We start from the raw sequence: 19780 nt of genomic DNA on the forward strand, positions 1-19780 counted from the left end.
CATCCAGCCTCCCACTTGCTGCAAGATTGTTGGCCCACTTAGCCCTACCAGTTCCTACTGCCTGGTAATTAACCAAATTTTTCCGCTTTCAAGCAGAGGGTCCATATTGTCAGTGGGTACAGGCAGTTCGTAAATGAAGAAAGGTTTATCTTTTTTCTTTTTTTAACCCTTAAAGTATCTTGAGATGCCAAAGCAAGACTGTAAGATTAAAGGTGAGGCTTTTGATCTTAGAATTTGGAGCTAGAGGGCACTGTTTCTTTGAAGAAGTGTTTCCGTTATCTTCTTTTCCATTCATTGTTCATTTAAACTGCTTTTATTAGGGCAAAAGTTTCACATGCCATTCCTCACTTCACAACCTGTGAAAGCATACACAGATTGTAATTTTGGAAGTGACGAATGGGGTTGTGTCTTTCATACTTACAAGTGACTGAAGGAAATAAGACCCTCAACACACATTACTTGTTCATTCTGTCTCATTGGAGCATTCATGAAAGACTCTCAAAGAATGTGCCTCTGTATATCTGGATTTAAGAAGCAGAGAAGGCATTCCAGAACAATATCTTAAGAACTGAACAACCGTCAACTCCAATTAGTTCACAGATTCATTCTATAGTTTCCTTTTAACACATGTCAAAGTTAATAAGAGAGCAAACTTTTTGTTGTACTTCATATTTAGAAAACCACCATAATTGTGTATTTTTACTGTTTTGAAGCTGGATGTTAAACCATCCTACCAATGGTAAGATAAACTTTCTTGTATATGGTTGGACATGGTTTGTCTTTAAGATTACCCCAGTAAATTTATTAGTGTGTTTTCCATGAATTGATGCAACTTTACAAAAAATCACTAATTTTTACTCTAACCACAAGAGCAGTGTGATAAGCACTCAAAGCAACTATAAGAAGATTCTTATAATCCATGAAGAAAAAAGTAAATTATTAGATCGTTAGAATTAGGAAAACAACATTTAAGTACAATCTTCATGTTATAGTGAATAATTTTTTTTTAATTTTTGTCTGATTTTAAGGCAAGACCAATATCTGGACTCCTGTCATATTTTTGTGCTTTTATGCTAATCTGCTGAACAGACTGCATTTCAACACAGAGCAGAACAATAGAATGTTAGGCATTATTAGGGCTTCTGTGGGTCATACTGTCTCTTGCCACAGCAGCAGAGTGATTCAAGCTCTTAGAGAAGTGCTTGCATAAAACCTCAAACCTCTCATGCACTAAATCTCCATTTCACTGCAAGATTGAATTCCATTTTGATTGATACCCCTTTCTGTCATTACGACAGTCAACATCTCGGAACTGGGAAATGCTGGGTCACAAGGAAGGAATTGGCCATGGCCTGTTGTCATTCTTTTGTGTTCTTACACTAATCAGCTCAACAGGATGCATTTTCACAGAGCAGAATGGTGGAGTTTTAGGAATTATTAGGACTCGTGTACTTCTAAAGGCCTCTTTCTTGTATCTCCTGTCTTGTATCATCATTCTTTGCTTTTTCACGATCTCTTGGAGATTGTCATCAGTGCTTATAAGGAAGAGGAGGAGTGGGGGTCAAGCAAGCAAATGTGCCATGTGTTTCTGTTGAGAGAAGTCCTTAGCTAGGTCCTGGACTCTTTTGTGGAGCAATCTTGGCTCTTGCGGCTTGATGGCACTCAAACGAGTGGCAGTTCCAGGTCCTTGCTTTAGCGGGACAGAAGTTACAGGAACTAACTTAGTGGACTGTTTCTGTACTGCAACCTTCCTGGTTGCAGAACATCCAAATCTGTTTGGATGCTTGGAATGTAATTTTTTTTCATTGTCACCTTTGTCCCCAGATCTTGGTTCTGTGAATAGTGGCACCCAAAACAATAACAATTGGTATTTGTTGAGTACTTACTATGGTCCAGCCACAGTGTACATAGCATTAAATTCAGACAGCTCTCTGGGAGAAGAGCAGTGATTCTCACTGCATAAATGTGAGATAAAGATAGTGGGTTTTAAAGCAGTTCAGTTCTTGATTACCAGTGGAGCTTGGATTAAAGCCAGAGCACTTTGGATTCTGGAGCAGATGCTCTTTTTTATTTTTTTTTTATTTTTTCTTTGAGTTCTAGTTAGTTAACATACAGTGTCATATTAGTTTCAGGTATACAATTTAGTGATTCAACACTTACATACTAGAGCAGATGCCCTTAACTCCTAGATGTGTTATGGTATCTCCTGCCACAGTGCAATGCTTGAGAGAGACTCAACTTGTAGAAGTCTGAGGAGTTTCTGAAGTTTTTAGTCTCATATTGCTAGTTGGCCTACCCCACAAAGAATATTAAAAGAAAGTCTTCAGGGAGAATGAAAATGATTTAAGTAGAAAATCAGATCTACGTTAAAAGGGAAGAGTATTGGAGCAGGAATAAATGAAGATAAAACCTTTTAACTTAAATATTATTAATTAATAAGTAACTTCTGATAATAGTAATGGAATAATGGGTGATTACAGAATTTGGATAAATGAGCTATTGACAGCAATACTGTAAAGGATGAGAGTTTGGAATTAGGAATATCTGTTATAAAGTGTCAGCACTACCCGTGAAGCAGTATGGTGTCATTAGAAGATGAAATTAGATTTTTTAAATGTTTATTTTATTTTTGAGAAAGAGAAACAAAGCGCGAACAGGGGAGAAACAAGGGGAGGAAGACACAGAATCCAAAGCAGGATCCAGGCTCTGAACTGACAGCTCAGAGCCTGACACAAGGCTCGAACTCACAAAGCACGAGATCATGACCTGAGCCAAAGTCAGACGCTTAACCAACTGAGCCACCCAGGTGCCCTGAAGATGAAATTAGATTGTGAATATATATTGTAAACTCTGGGGGAATCAGTAAATTTGTTTTTAAATTATTGTTGATATGCTAAAAGAAGAGATTAAATGGAATTGTATAAAATGCTCAGTTAAAATCAGAGAAGGCACAAAGAGAGGGGAAGGAAAAAATAAGAGCAGGGGATAAAAATCATTACTAACATAGTAGATTTTAATCCACTTATATCAGTAACTGCTTTAAGTGTAAATGGTGTAAATACATAAATTAAAAAGCAGATCTTTGGAATGGATGGAAAAGTAAGACCCAACTATATGTTGTCTATGAAAAACCCACTTTAAATATAAATATTCAGGTAGTTCCTAAGTAAAGGGATGGAGAAAGATGCTATTACTAAATAAAAACAAGCTGGAGTAGCTGTGTTCTTTTCAGACAAAGTAGACTTAAGAACAAGGAAAATTACCAGGGATAAAAGGGAATCTTATATAATGATAAAAAGGAATCAATTCTCCAAGAAGACATAACAATCCTTAACGTGCTTGCATCTAACAACAGTTTGTCAAAATATGTAAGGCAAAGCTGATAGAACTTCAGGGAGAAATAGACAAATACACTATTAGAGTTGGCGGCTTCAGTGCTCGTCTTCCATTAATTGATAGATCAAGCAGGCAGAAAATCAGTAAAGGTATAGTTGACCTGAAAAATACCATCAGTCAATTTGATCTAATTGACATTTATAGATTAAACAACAGCAGAGTACATATTCTTAAACTCACGTAGAACATTCGCCAACATAGTTCATGTTCTGGACCATGAAAAACACCACCTAAACAAATTTAAAAGAATAGAAATCATAAAGTATGTGCTTGGACCACAGTAAGATTAAACTAAAAATCAGTAACAGAAAAATAGCTAGAAAGGCCCCAAATATTTCAAAATGAATCAACATATTTCTAAATAACACATAGATCAAAGAAGTCTCAGAAGGAATTTAAAAAAATATCTGGAGCTAAACAAAAAAGTTTATCAAAATTTGTGGGGATGCAGCAAAAGCGGTGCTTGAAGGAAAATTTAGAGCATTCGATGCATATATTAGAAAGATTTAAAGGCAATTAATTCAAGCTTAACCTTAGGAAACTAGAGAAAGAACAATTTGAGCCTCAAGCAAACATAAGAAAAGAAATAAACAGTAAAAATTAGAGGAGAAATAAGCGAAATTAAAAACAGGAAAATAATAGAAAAGATCAAGGAAACTCTTTGAAAAGAACAATAAAATTGATAAATCTCTAGCCAGGGTAATGAAAGTAAAAAAAGAGAAGACACAGGGGCGTCTGGCTGGCTCAGTCAGTGGAACAGGCGACTCTTGATCTTGGGCTTATGAGTTCAAGTCCCATGTTGGGCTTAGAGCTTACTTTTATAAAAGAGAGAGAAAACACAAATCACTGATTTCTGAAATGAAAGAAGAGTATCACTGCTGATCCAATGACATTAAATCTAAAACTTTCTAAAATGAAGTCTATTCAAAATACAATTTAAAAATGAATAACGATTGGGAGTTTGCTGAAGGCTGTGTGTTCCTGTGCAGTTGATCAACTTACAAAAGTCCTGGGAGTTTAGGAGTCAGTTTCCAGTCTGCTGTGGCTGCAGTGGATAGTAGGACAAAGATGCCAAAGTGTGGCTTAGCCAAGCTTGTGGCTGCATTTGGGGGCCACATTTAATTGTCACTTACTCATCTCAGGAACACTGTTGATTTAATATGGGTGTTCACCTCAATTGAGGCAAAATTTTTCAAGGTTGAGACTGAATTGCTTTTTATTTTCTCTTAAGGCAATATAATAATAATGATTATTATTAATAATAATAAATATTATTTATTATTAATAATAATAAATATTATTTATTAGTATTATTATTAGTGGTCAGTAAAAGGCAACAAGATTGAATGTAACGATGACAGTCATATTAGCAGTTAATAATAACAGTGCATATCTATTGTTTTTAAGCTGCCTAAGCCAGGGTCCTGTCAGCACATCCCAAGTGCAAAAAAGAAAATCACTTATGAATGACTTTTTACATTTACCTTACGAATGGTTCACCTGAGGCAAACCTTATGATTATATGCAATTTCAAATGCTGCCGTTCCTGTCCCAAATCTTTGCCTCTGAGTCACTGGGTTGCTAGTCTAGCTCCTAACAAAGAGAAATTCCTTAATTGGCTCTTCTAGGAACCTCTAACTCTTGTTTTCGGAAAATAAATTCATAAGGGTCAGAAAGTAGTAAAGGGGAAGGATGTGAAGAGGTTCAGGCAGGAGGGGGGAAAAGGCCCAAATCAACTGTCACCACACCTTCCCTATTGGCAGCAAGGGATTGTGACAGAGAAGAGGTAGAAAATAGGAGTGCTCAGATATTTGGGAAGGAGAGCTCATGTGTCCACATTTTGATGGCCCCTCTAATGCTATTGCCAAGATTCATTCTAGGTACAATGTTTTCAAAGATTGCTACCAAATGCTGCTAAGTACTTACTCATTACTGTTGCGAATGGACAATGTCTTTGATAGATATCTGCAGGATGCTGATTATACCTCCCTTTTGCTTAATTAGATGCTGTAGATTATTCCCACGTGGAGAGAACAGGTCTCCTTGGAAAAAAAACAATCATACTTACAGACCCAAAGAGCGTTATCTCTGGTGTGGACTGAATTGTGTCTCCCCCAATATGACCATTTGGAGATAGAGCTTTTTAGGAGGTAACTAAGTTTAAATGAAGTCATAAGGGTAATAATCAGATAGAATTGATGGCCTTTTAAGAAGAGGGAGGCAGAGAGCTTTTTCCATGTGCATGTACCAAGGAAAGGCCATATGAGAACATGGTGGGAAGGCAGCCATCTGCAAGCCAGGAAGATTGCTCTCTCTAGAAGCCAAGCTCTGCTTCTAGAACTGTGAGTAAAGAAATTTTGGCTTTTTAATATATCCAGTTGATGGTATTTGTTATGGCAGCTCTGGCTAAGACATCCTCTATCCTTCTCCCTATGGAGGATCAGTGGGGCAATAGCCAGAGTATTGCCTACATGTAAAGCACGGATAAAGAAATTCTCTGTGTGGAAGTTTGCTGTTTACAGTTGTTTAAAAGGCAATTTGGCTTGTGTCTTTGTGTTTTAATAGCATAAAGTCATTTCATGTAATAGTTCAATTCCTTGGCCGACTCTCATCTAGGTTTGTTGGGGGGGTTGTGTTCTTTGCTTGTGATTTACATTGCCTGACACCTGATGTAATGACTTCCACTACAAGGGCCATTGCTGTGTCTGGCAATGTTCTGAGATCTGGGGTACCCCCATTCAATCAAGAAACTAGCGCTGTGTGTAATTAATTACATCCTTTTACCCCAACCTCGCCAACTGCTACACATCACTTCTCTTAAAAACTCAGTGAAAGCAATATTTTTCCTATACCACATGCAAACTTGGCTGTGCAATCAGTCATTGAAACTTTTGGCTTTTTTTTGTTGTTTTCATTTCAAGTATTCATGAGCATGTCTCTGTCATTCTTTTAAGGAGCTCCCTAACTAGCTACTGTACTTCGGGACGATCTTTGAAACTGAAGTCTCAGCCATCTGTGTATAAGCAGCAGCCATCCTTGTGATTGTCTGCTAGGACTATAACAGATGATTTAGCTGATAAATAACACCTGTAATTTTATTGTCAACATTGCAGTTCAATGACAGTACCTAAGAAACAGTTATTCTGTGGGTTAGATTGGATGGGAGAGTGGTGGACTAGGATTATCAAGGGTAAGGCTATTTAGGTTGTGTCATTAAGCATTATTACACCAAATAATTTATCTAAGTGGATGGTCTTCAATTTTCAAGTCACTCAGATTTTGAATGACTGATAAATTAAGAGAATGAGGTTCATTATGGGCAGTGAGAAGAAAAAAGTGCATCAGAAGCTTGGGAAGGAACAGAATCTGAAAACCAGCTAAGCCCATAATGCATTCCAGTGAATTGTTAAGATGCTATTATTATGTTAAGAAGTTCTCTGCTTTTCTATAAAGGTCTCTGAGAGAATTTTCTGTCGGCCATTAAGACAGAGCTAGGCAAACCAGACAGCAATTGTGACTTGAATGCCTAGTGCTGTAAAACTATTATGTGAATCCACTTCAGTTTAGGTATGGAAGATGATGGTGCCTTGGTGCTGTTTGCGTCATTAAAACTCAGGAGGGAAAATGTAAAGTGAGTGGAAAGAGGGAGGTGGGAAAAAAATTAATTGGAGCTGTGTGACCAATGACACTCCCACCCGGTCGCCTCCATCCATAGCTTAAGAATTAAATGCTGTCTAGAGTACTCTGAATGAGTCACTTCTTTTGAATCTCTAGAAGGCTGTTAACCTCTTGCCTGCATGTAGGAAGTGTAACCCCTGGAACAGACTCTAACTCCGTGCACTAGAAAATAGAAATCAAGATAAGGCAGAAGTTCTTGGAGTTTATCCAGGAGAGTTTAGTTACCAAAATAATGAATATCCTTATTACCCCAACTCTCTCCTCCAACCTAACATGACTCGTTGTGCTTTGACCCTTTGTGCTACTTCTCATCCCCAGAGTGCGCCCCCTCATTTCATTTGATGAAAAGACTGGAAAGGAAGACACTGTACTTAGGTAGGTACTTAGGTAGGATCTTTGGACTCTAGACTGGACTCAGACACTTAAAATCTCTACGACCTGAATGTCCTTCTCTGATCTTGGCTGTGAGGCTGAGGATCTTTTATGTCTCACAGCACCAAAAGTCCTTAAGTCTGTGTACTTACCGGAGAGGTTCCTGCTGTGTGACCCACTGGCATGAGGAGTTGGGATTTACTTAAATCTAGGAAATAGCATTGACCGGCTCATTGAATTTGCACATTAAAAGATTAATTCCTGCTTACTTTTAGCTTGTCTCAAATATGAATCTGTTTTATATCAGCAGTAGAAAATACTAGCTTTCTACATTTTTTCTATGCATATTTTAAAGAAGACATGAGCTCAGATTATATTCGTGGTTAAATATCCTGTTTTAACATACCCCTGTCCTAGGCTTCGTATAATGACTATACATTCTGAACCAAATACTTTCTGATACTTTCTGAACGTGTCAGAAAGAAAAGCAATTCAAAGTAGCTTTTAAGCAAGAAAGGAAACTTATGGCATGTTCCCAAGAAATCCTGTGGTAGTCCTTAGTTTCACATCTAGTATTCTTTTTCATTCTACCTCTCAGCATTGCCTTCTCTTGTTCACTGAGTCTTGGCTGTTTCCAGACACAGAAGGGCCTTCTCCATGTGGCAAGAGGAGACAGTTACCAGTGCTTCCCCCTTGTCTACAGTGCAACAACAAAAGCTTAGACTCAAGGGATCCAATTGTCCCCACATGGCTTATGCACATCACCTTCACGGACCTTGGTGGAGAGAGGCAATGGGTTACCATGAATGACAGAGTCAGCAGTTGTCCATGGCATTCTCTTCCTAGTCTGCTCAGCACTCACACCATCATTGAAATGTGCATGCCAGTCTCCCTCCTTTTCCTGGGAATCTTTGTGGAAACAAACCCCTGGCTGGAATCACAAACACACTGTCTTTCCAGCTGAAAATAACCAAAAGAAAATCAAGTTGATGTTTCCAGTGACATCTGTGGAGTGGAGGGACTTCTTTCCCCAGTTGTGAAATTCATTTTGTGAAGTCTTTAGCAAGAATAAAAATCAAATTTTATATTTTTTCACCTTTTGTTAGTCACAGACACATTCACTCCCTTTTCTGCATTTTTAAGTCAGCTCTTCGAGTGGTTCTGAAACCCTATAAAAACTTAAACCCTCTACGTTCAGTTGGTCATACATAGGGCATCAGATGCCACTTGCGATCTGAATGTCATCTGCATTCCCAGCTAGGTGTGCCTCTTGAGCTGCCTAAATGTATAACCAATTATCTACTTCAGTCTCGCTTGAACTCGCTCTCTACCATCATAAAACACTTTTTCACCTTCCGTCTCTGGGACCATAATTTGGACTCACTAAATTCCACATCCTAATGACTTGTAGCACCAAGCTATCCATCCAAAGGGGATATTAACTGCTCTTGCAGCATGCTTTATGCTTCGCCACTGCCTTACCCTGGTTGATGCCGATCATTTGTTTCTACGATTTCATCTCTATATTTTTTATCACCCCACCACTGGTCAGAATCCCATGTATTTCATACTAAAAGCAGACACAAATGTGAAATGCTTAAACAGATTATTAGGAAACCATTCACTGGAAGTGACTTTAGTGGCTTAAATAAGTAGGAATTTAATTATTTTAATTATTTTTTTATGTAACAAGTATATCTTGAGCTGTCAAAATTTCTACTTAAGGCTTCTTCGAAACTTGAGTATGGAATTAATGATTGAAACTAAATATCAGCACCTGGGTGGCTCAGTTGGTTGAGTGTCCAGCTCTTGATTTGGGCTTAAGTCATGATCTCTCAGTTGGTGGGATCAAACCCCATATAGGACTCTGCACTGACAGCACGGAGCCTGTTTGGGATTCTCTCCCTCTCTATCTGCCCCTCCCCTGTGTGCGCACATGCTCTCTCTCTCTGAAAATAAATAAAAAAGCCAAAACCCAAAAAACTATCAGTCATGTTTTCATGTAACAAAAAGTTTTATTGCATGCAACCACAACTACAGAGTCCCATCACAGCAAGCGTGTTGGTGGTAAATTCACTCTTTGTGTAGCAGCTCCAGATCATTAAGAATCGATGCTTTTAGGGTATTCCATTTCATTCTGCCATCCTGAACTGGTTAGCTTTCCAATTCCTAAAATTACTTTTCTTGGGGGCACCTGGTTGGCTCACTCAGGGTATGTGACTCTTGATCTCAGTGTTGTGAGTTCGAGCCCCACATAGGGCATAGAGCTTACTTAAAAAACTAAATACAAATAAAAATTAAAAAAATAAAATTACTTTTCTTTTCCCAGCCTTTGGACTTAAACCTCATGGTATTCCATAACCAGTAGTCATGGGCTTTCAACTGCAAGTAACAAAACAACTACAGTTACTTAAAATAAATATGATAGTTATTGCAGTGGCTCAATGACATCTTCAAGGAACCATGTTTTTAAGAGATCTTTTCACTATTCAATTCTGGTTATATTTCATCTTCATACTTGTTGTTTACTGGAACTAGTAAGGCTTCTTTATTGCAGTGTTTATCTTCATACTGGTGTCCTATGAGATAGGAAGTCTTCCTTATTCTAGCTGTCATATTTGTATTCAGTTTGTGAAAAGGGAAGGAGTGAATGTTGAGTGGCAAAACTGGTCTTTCCAGCCATTCTCTTTTTTTATCAGGTACACAGACTCAGTAGACTCTTGCTGCTATCTGTTGACAGCTATGTAAAATGTCCTCGACACTCCGGGAGAGGGATTGGAAAGGGAAATGTTGTGGATGAGGGTTGGGTCAGCCAACTTAACAACATTTGCCATGTGGAAGTAATATATCACAGAATTCCCATAACTGGCAAGGTATTAAGCTATGTTTACAATGACCTGATTTTATAGATCTGTGTCCAGTATGGTAGCTAATTATAGCTATAGCCACTTTAGCTATTAAAATTAAATACAGTGAAAAATCCAAGACCTCAGTTTCATTAGCCACATTCAGGTATTTGATAGCTACATGTGGCTGGTGGCTACCATAGTAGACAGCACAGATACAGTACATTTCCATCTCCGCAGAAAGCTCTATTTGCACAGTGCTGTGCTAGGTGAAATAGAGTCAGTGAAGGAACAGGGTTAGTTCCTGGTTTTCAGAGTTGGTCAGAGGTGAAGTAGGGACCAGGTACTTGGGTTTCTAATGTTCAGATTATTATTCTTTTAAGTAGATAGCCTGGCTTTGTATACATTTGTATTTTTTCTTAATATTGCTTCTTGTTTTCAAACAATTATATCTATATTTTGTCGTTCTTTTATGCTATAGTGTAAGTGAGAAGCTGAAAATGCCAACATGGATATCCTGTGGTGTTTTCCTTTGTAATGCATTTAGCCACTTAACATTACAATATAGCAAGGGTCTAAATGACCTTAAAGAAGTCAGTTGAGAGTAGGTAAGAATTGTAAAAGATTTCATTCTGTTTTACTTTCTGTGGTAGCTGCAAGGCATTGCCCCTTTAAGAAACCATATGGTAAAATCGGGAGCTTCTGAGGCTTAAATGAGTGAATGAAGAATAGCTAGAGGCGCAAAATGTTGCATATCCTTTACAAAGCTTTTTAGATCCTCAGCCTGGAGATGGGCTGGAGGAGAAAAGTCCAGAAGCCAAGATGTTGTAAGAGTAACAAAGAGGAGACAGGTTGGTATCACCTAGATTCTATGTAATAGCTACAAAGAGATGGAAACACCTGGTTTCAAGCATGTGTAAATAGTCTTGGGTGATAGAGGGGGACAAAAGAAAAGCCATTAGTTAGAAAAATAGGGAATATTAGAAGTAATTAAGAGTAGCCATACATTTCATTTTTTTTTTTGGTGGGGGGAGGTCATCATTTACTGGGATATTCCGGAAATAGTAGATGAAAACTATGCAACTGATAACAAGTATATAAGAGCACATTATCTGCTTTATTGCTTTCTTGATTTCTTAATGTAAATTAAGTTGGTTTGCCTGTACTGCCTCAATAAGCCATCATTAATCGCCTTGTGGCTGTAGCCAGAGTTGAAAGTTGGCATCTGAGAAGAGTACACATCTCTCTCTGGTAACAGACCTTCGTTTCAAACTCCCTTTTTGTAATCAGAAAACCACACGCTGAAAATCAGATACTTGGCAGCAGCCCACTCTAGTGCGTTAGCAAGGAAATACCTGGTGTTCTTGAGTGTGTTAGCCTCATTTTTTTTTTTTTTTCATACCGGAGAAATGCAGCTTTTCCCATAACTCATTTCCCTGGTCCCTTCAGTCTCTGTGCATGTTTTTCACACCTTCAGCCAGGAAGTAAGTAACCATCATAAGCATCTCTAGGTTGAGAAGATAGTGGTTCTCCTTCTAGATACGTGCTTTGTTTTTACATACCCAGAAGACATAAGTGGAAATCTCTTGTGTCTTGGAAAAATACCACACAGGTGATCAGTGGTGAATCTGGGTTTAGGTCTTAGTAAGGAGGATGTGTGTTTCAACAGCATATATTACTGATATTTTAAGAACATTAGGGAATTTGTGTTCTTGAGCAGGTTATTTATCTATATAGGTTTATTTTCCTCATTTGGAAATGAGCTTGGACACTTTTTTTGTGGGACAAATTTTCTGATTCTGTATGGGAAATATCCCTTCCCCTCAGTGTTTGGAAATTGTTAAAGATGCTACCTCTCAGCACAGATTGAAAAAATACACTGGAAATTGCTGAAAACAACTGTAGTAGAAAACGCCCAATGCAACTCATGGTTTCTTTCAATGAAAAAATTTCAAGTTCTAGAGGAAAGTCTCATGAATGCTGACCTTTGTAAGGAAGCACTGAGCAAATCAATGTATTATTGATTGGTCTGCTGTCACAAATTTATTTTTCTTTCCTTCGTTCGGTCTCGGTACCTTGTGTGGTGAATGACACGTCTAGCAAACACCTGCACAGTTATGCAGCATCTCCTCAGAGAAATAAGCCTAGGTGGTTCCCCAAATTCCAGAGGTGTTTTCCTCATTGAGCTGAAATAAGTATACTCTAAAGAAAAGAAAGCAACTGCTCCACTGAGGTATTAGCCACTGTACTAGGGTAGGTAGACTCTGTTACGTGTGCTCTCATGTATCTAGTCAAATGCATGGAAAAGTAAAACTCTATAAAAGTACAATTATTAAAATAGGGACATAAACACCAATCAGATTCAGACCCCTTTCAGTGACTTCTAAGTCAGCCCCAAAATAAGAGCTCTTTTAACAATTGCCCTATGCCTGCCAAATCCAACCCATTGTTTCACCCCGTGAATTAATTGCTTGACTTAACATTTGTCAAATGGGCATGTTGAATACCTGCCCCCAGATATCACCAGAACAACTTGTCAAGAAAAAACCAGCTGAGTTTATTGCTCACCACTGTAATGGAGAATTTCATGTTCACCGAGTTTAATTATATTTTAGAAGAAGGGAAAGGCTTGGATATTGAGACTTGGAAGTCTGTCCTGATGGGAGTGGGGGACTTGAGGAGGGTTGGGTATAGGTGGGCATGGCAAAACGGATTTGGATGCAAGAGGTTCAGAAAGTCTTAGGGCATAAACTGTGAGTTGATGTTTTCTATTGAAGAGTTGCTGGAATGAACAGTGAAGCTATTTGCAACTTATATCTTCCTGCACAAGATTCTTTTAAAATAGTACAGTCTTATTGATGAAAATAGTGGAATAGTAGACCCTTGTTAATGTAGACAGTAATCTGTGTGGGGTACACGATTTTGGTTCTCAATGCCTACATACTGGAGGAATACACGTCTCCTGCGACACTCCAGGTGCTTATATATTTTAAAGTTCACAGAGATAAGAAGCAAGAATTGAGGGAAGAAGGATACTATTAGGTTGAGAGAATGTTGGACAAATTCATGGAGGGCAGTAACATTTGAGCTAAGCACTGATCATCGGTTATAAGTTCAGAGAGGTCTTTCACGCTAAAGGCTACTGCTGCTTGGCTACTCATGGCTTCTTTTCTTCTGTAAGAGTTCATTCAGAGCATGTATAGGTGTTGGCGAGGATGAGGAGAAAAAGGGACACTCCTGCATTGTTGGTGGGAATGCAAACTGGTGCAGCCACTGGAATACAGTATGGAGGTTCCTCAAAAAGTTAAAAACAGAACTCCCCTATGATTCAGCAATTGCACTATTGGGTACTTACCTAAAGAATACAAGAACACTAATTCAAAGGGATACACGCACCCCTAAGTTTATAGCAGAATTATTTGCATTATTTACAATAGCCAAATTATGGAAGTAACCCAAGTGTCTATCAGTAATCAATAGATGAATGGATAAAGAAGAGGTGATACATGTATATATAACGGAATACTATTCAGCTATAAAAAAGAATGAAATCTTGTCCTTTGCAGTGATGTGGATAGAGCTACAGAGTCTAATGCTAAGCAAAATAAGTCAGCCAGAGAACGACAAATACCCTATGATTTCACTCATATGTGGAATTTAAGAGACAAAACAAATGAGCAAAGAGAAAAAGAGAGACAAACCAAGAAACAGACTCTTAACTGTAGAGAACAAACTGATGGTTACCAGAGGGGAAGGGGTCAGGGGGATGGGTTCAATAGGTGATGGGGAAGCAGGGAGTGCACTTGATGAGCACCAGCTGATGTACGGAAGTGTTAAATCACTATATCACCCACCCGAAACTAATAAAACACTGTATGTTAAACTGGAATTAAAATAAAAACTGAAAAAAAAAAAACAGTTCATCCAGTGGAAGTAAAGACTTTCCCATTTTGCCATAGTTCTGTTGGGGAGAAAATGGAAGCATAGTCATTGGATGAGGTTCGGCACCCTATTTTTGAAGGTCCTGGGCTCTCTGAAGCTAGGTGGCATGATTCCTTGTCTACGCTTTTTTTATAAATATAGCTCAGAACATGGAGCAAAGCTGCTTAGCTCTCTGCTTTCTTTACTTTGAGGATGGCCTCCATTAGCACCACATCAGTAGGGAAATGAGGGAAGGGTGATGTGGTTTGTTGAATTCTTAGAGACTGTTCGAGGGTACAAGTCCAGAGCAGCTGCTCATTTTCTTATTTGTGCACTGTGAGCTCCTTTTCCTTCCAAGATGACCAAGCTGATTGCAGAGTCTGTTTTTGTCAGACAGTGGGGTAGGGTCCCCAGAAGCTGGAGCTGTGTGGCTCCAGATGACTGGAAGCACTACTTTTTTTTTATTTTGGACAGCTCTCTATCAGTTTCTCTCTTTCTTTCCCTCTCTTCTCTCTCTCTCTCTCTCTTTCTTTCACACACACACACACACACACACTTTTTTTTTAAGGCAACAAGGAGGAAACAATTCTGGTATACAGAATGAGGAAGAACTTAAGTAGGGGGATGAAGGAGAATCACTTTTTTAGGGGTTACAGGTATGACTTGGGTTTTGGGAATCCACTCTTAAGGATATATCAGAATAAGTTAAAAAAAATAAGGAACGAATTCAGTCCACTTTGTATTTCTCCTGTTGAGGGAACTAATCTTTCAGATAAGACAGATTGTGTTTTGAAGGCATTGTGAGGGATTTTCATTCCAGCACTTATGGCATTTAATGCATTTTCAAGTTCATTTTTCCTGCAGAAGTGGCTGTGTCAAATTCCCTCACAGCTCTTTCTAGGCTTTATTGTGTCACATGTATCCTTAAGTGAGCTGAAGATGCTTAGAATCACTGTCCTCCTTACCTTGGAATGGAAAATGCTGTAGCTCCCCCTTGTGTCGTGTGAGGCCAGAAACACCTCTGATGAAGCCACAGCAGCAGAAGCCTCTTCATTAGTTTTAAAAGTATCTCCTCAAAGCTTTTGGGGGGATGGTAACATTGCTATACAGGAAAGTACCAGGGGATAGAGCTAATCTTTTTGTGATTCTCCCTTATTTCCTACCCTCCTACAGTGTATCCAGTAGCCTCTTTCTTGCAGGGTCACATTTTTCTGACAAACACTTCCTTTGGGATAATTTTCCTCATGAGGTTGTAGTGTTGTTGTATTCCACTTAGTACATCAAATCTTGTACCATTTCCTCTCCAAATAGAGGGAGTGGAACTTGATTCCACTGTTGCCTCCTCTTGCCCTGTCATGGGGGCCACTTCATCCTGTGTCATGTGCTTTCAGTTTGAGTCAGGCACCGGTTTCTTTGGCCCCCACCACCTCCAGGGGAAACATGCCAAGTTTTCCCAGGTGTCTCACACCCTCATATGTGAGCCTGGACTTTAACATTTTGGTTTCTCAGTAAGAATGCAGCCAAGGGTGTGAGATGCAATCACATGTCTCTGTTGGAAACAACTCCCCAATCTTAGGCCCCACCACAAACTTGACTCGGATGCAAGGGTAGGGGGAAATGCCACAGTGCTCCCTATTAATGCATTTCCTTAGTTCAAATTAGCTTTGATGATTATTGAAATTCTTCACATGCATAGCAATTCTTGTATAATGTGGTTCTTGGTACTGATTTTGCACCTTTGCCAATATAGCAAGACAAGAAGAAAAGGTTTCATTTTATAGATTGTTTTTAAAACTTTTTTTAATGTTTATTTTTGAGAGACAGAGAGAGCAAGCGAGTGGGGTAGGGGCAGAGAGCGAGGGAGACCCAGAATCCGAAGCAGGCTCCAGGCTCTGAGCTGTCAGCACAGAGCCCTATGTGGGGCTTGAGCCTGTGAAATGCGAGATCATGACCTGAGCCCAAGTTGGATGCTTACCGACTGAGTCACCCAGGTGCCCCTTATAGATTGTTTTTAAAATTATATAAGTAAAAGGTCCTGATTGTTAAAAAGGTTTCCACAGTTTTGCAGTTATATCTATAGGACAAAACTTTAATAGAATTGCTTCATTAAAATGTGTGTGTGCATTTTATTTTTATCTTAAATTTTTATTTAAATTCCAGTTAACATACAGTGTAATATGAGTTTCAGCTGTACGATATAGTGATTCACCACTTCCATACATCACCTGGTGCTCATCACAACAAGTGCACTCCTTAAGGTGTGTATGCATTTTATTTTTTTATTCTTTTTTTCCCCTTTTTTAAAAAGTAATCTCTGTGTCCAATGTGGGGCTCAGATTCACGACCCTGAGATCGAGAGTCACGTACTCCACCAACTGAGCCAACAGGTGCCCCTGTGTGTATGTATTTTAAACGTGATAGATAGATAGATAGATAGATAGTAGTCTTTACCTGTGCAGTATCCTGTCTGCCTTAACCTGCTCTTCATGTCCAGGTCAACTTGCTGTTCAGGTAACAGTTCCATCTAATTTCATTTCACCCCTTCTTGCACAGTCAGTCCTTAGTTTAAAACTTTGGACACTGTTGTCTTGAGGAAAGTTAGAATTTTGGGGGCCCAATCCTTAAAGGACTCCTACTTGTCCAACTTTATGAGTCCCCTTGGCAAAGGAAAGTTTCACTCCACACAGATTGAGAACAAACTCACTGTTCCCTGCTGCCTGTTAACTTTGTGATCAGGTCACAGAAGCAGCAGCACAAGGTAGCACAGGCTAAGTGATGAGTCTTACAAAGAGTGAATGCTTTGTGAATTCTGAGGTAGGAAAAAATCAGGCCTGGAAATCTTCTGAACGAAGTGAGACTCAGACAGGGTCTTAAAAGGAAGGGTAGAACTGAGACAAAAAGGCAAGACAATTATGAGGGAATTCCAGGCAGAGAGAAAATGCTACAAGCCTCTGAGGTGGCAGAAAACACAAGGACCCTTCGGTAACACTGACTCTTCTTATCTTACTTAATACGCTTCCCCTTGTGCTGCCATTTTTTATATATTTGTCTCCCAATGGATCTGAAGTCAAGGATATTTTATTGCTTCATCTTTGGATCTTGGCCATAGTTGACTAGGTATCAACAAATATTTTGGCTAATAAGTGAATAATCAAGTGAATGCAGTACTTCGCAGAAAGGATACAAAATACTAGGAGGGTTGCAGTAGGAGAAAAGGAATTAATTTCCAGAAAGCCTCATTTATCATAATTTCAATGTAACAAGCATGCACTTTCTCATGAGAGACCACACTTTCTTGATGAAATCATATTTAACTTACGGAAAATAATCTGCATTCTGTTTTCCTAATCAACTATGTCTTATTAATAGCACTGACATAATCATTCTAAAAGAATGGAAAACAAACAAAAAAAAATATGCTCTGCCAGAGCTGTCTCTCAGAAAAGGTTCAAAGCCTAAATAGTTCATGGGAACAATTTGCTAGTCTGGAGAATTCTTCCCATTTTGGTCAGGGCCTCCTATGGAGAGATTTATGTGCAGTATATGTCAAGAGGCAAAATAATGGCATTTCTCTGCTTTACAATGACTCGGACATTTGCTGAGTGCAGAAATGCACCTTTAAACGAGAGAAAGAAGCAGAGTCTGCCCTGATCCAATCATTTTGAAAAGCCATGCGCACTGAAGCTGGGACCAAACATAATGACAGGATTTAATTGCTAACTCTCTAGAGGCAACACGTTCTTGATGTGTTGACCTTTAACCCAGACTTGGGAGGGTGAAAAAGAGAGGGGATGGGTGCCCTTCCCCCTACCCCCCCCCCAGTCTGATTGTGCATGCCTCTAACCCTGTCCACATACCCCTAACACGCAACTCCCCCCACTTACCCATTAGTTACTTCCCACTTTGGGGCCAGGTTGGGAATAAACAGAACAGAAAGGAAGGCAGGAGGAGAATAGAAGAAGGAAGTCTACAAGCAGTTGACAGCTGCTTAGAAGCAGGGGGCAGGATTACAGCTACTGAAATGAGAGCTGAACTCCTGGCCCCCTAATGCATTTGCCCCACCCTGCAATATTTCATGATATTAGGCCTTTCTATTTTTCTGTTTTCTGTCTCTATTTACGCTCTCTGGGCCATATTTGTAATTACTCCCTTCTCTACACCTTTGGCTCCCTTACTTCTTTTACGTGGTTATTTATGAATGGCAGAATCGCAAGGAAAGTTAAATATAAGGTTCTGCCTATTACGCATCTGCACCATGGCAGCTGGGCTGCTAAATATAGCCGGAGAAAACCACAAATCTGCTGATCGGTCTCAGTGTAAATTTGTGACCACTAGCCGTAAGTTGGCCCTTTGTGCTGCTTTTGCAAGGGTTCTGGTCCATTCGCTCTCCTGCTCTTTTACAAAACTTGCACACCTTCTTTCTCTTCAAATCTCTTAACTGTTCTCCAACCACACTGGTCTGCTCTCTGTTTCTAACATGCCAAGGACACTCCCACGTGAGGGCCTTTTAACTTACTCTTCCTCCTGCCTGGAGCATCCTGCATCTATCTGTCTGCCCGCTCAATTCCTTCAAGACCCTGCTACATAATGTCATCGTCTTTAGTCAGGCCTTCCCAGGCCACTCTATAGAAGGCAGTAAGCACATCCCTATCACCACTGGCACACCCTGGTCCCCCTAACTTTATGTTTTCTTTACCAGTTACAACCATCTGCTAGAGTATGTATTTCTGGTGTGCACATTTTCTGTCTTCCTGCTAGAGGAAGTCTTTTATGAGACCATGGGTATTTTCCTCCTTTTCATTCTTCCATACCTAGAGCTTAACATAGTGCTTGCTAGTATGCCATACATATTTAAGGATTGAATGGATGGATGAATGCCAGTTGGGTTTTGAGAATCCCCTCTTCCCATTTGCCAAAACCAACATATTCACCTACTCCCCATACAGTATTTTTTGTATGGTGACCGTAGTTTCCAAGCCCAGATTTGATGCACATCATTCTTGGGAAATCCAATGTGATGATTAAGTATATCCTACTTAGAATCATAGTCTCATAGAATGGAGTCCTCAAAGGAATCTTAGATGATCACTTTCCAGTTAGTTGAATGGGCCCTGATAGTGGAATTGGCTTATCCAAGGTCACTAAGCTATGTTGAGTTTAAAATAAATGTGAGTTGAAGTTGTTTGGCTTTTTAGAGCTCTTGCTTGGGATTATCAGAGATACCCAGAAATTATTGGAAACCTCCATGGTAATTATCTGGCTCTGTCTTTTCTATTTACTGCACACAGAGACTAGCACACTACCTCATGGGTCCTTCATTTCTTTCCAGTGAGGCTTGCTAGGGTAACTGAGCAGGATTTCTCACCATGTGCTAGGTATGGCTTTGTTCTTTCACTCCACATGTTTTCAGATGTAAAAAGTTGTGAAATGCAGTGCTATTTAAAACTTACCACCTGTGCCAAACCACCGTCTGCACCTTGACCTCCACCTATTCAGTGAAATAAACACATACTTGAGTTTATATAGATGATTACAAGTATATAATAAGATGTCAGTGGAAAAGATCT

General features: G+C 39.3%; 1 protein-coding gene across 1 annotated transcript in view; it reads left to right on the forward strand.

Moving 5' to 3' along the window:
• USP26 (ubiquitin specific peptidase 26) overlaps window positions 1-19780 on the forward strand; it is a 54336-nt gene that overhangs the window by 23891 nt on the left and 10665 nt on the right. The window lies entirely within an intron of this gene.

Source organism: Panthera onca, chromosome X, assembly GCF_046562875.1.
Source record: "Panthera onca isolate mPanOnc1 chromosome X, mPanOnc1 haplotype 2, whole genome shotgun sequence".
NCBI classification, from domain to species: domain Eukaryota; kingdom Metazoa; phylum Chordata; class Mammalia; order Carnivora; family Felidae; genus Panthera; species Panthera onca.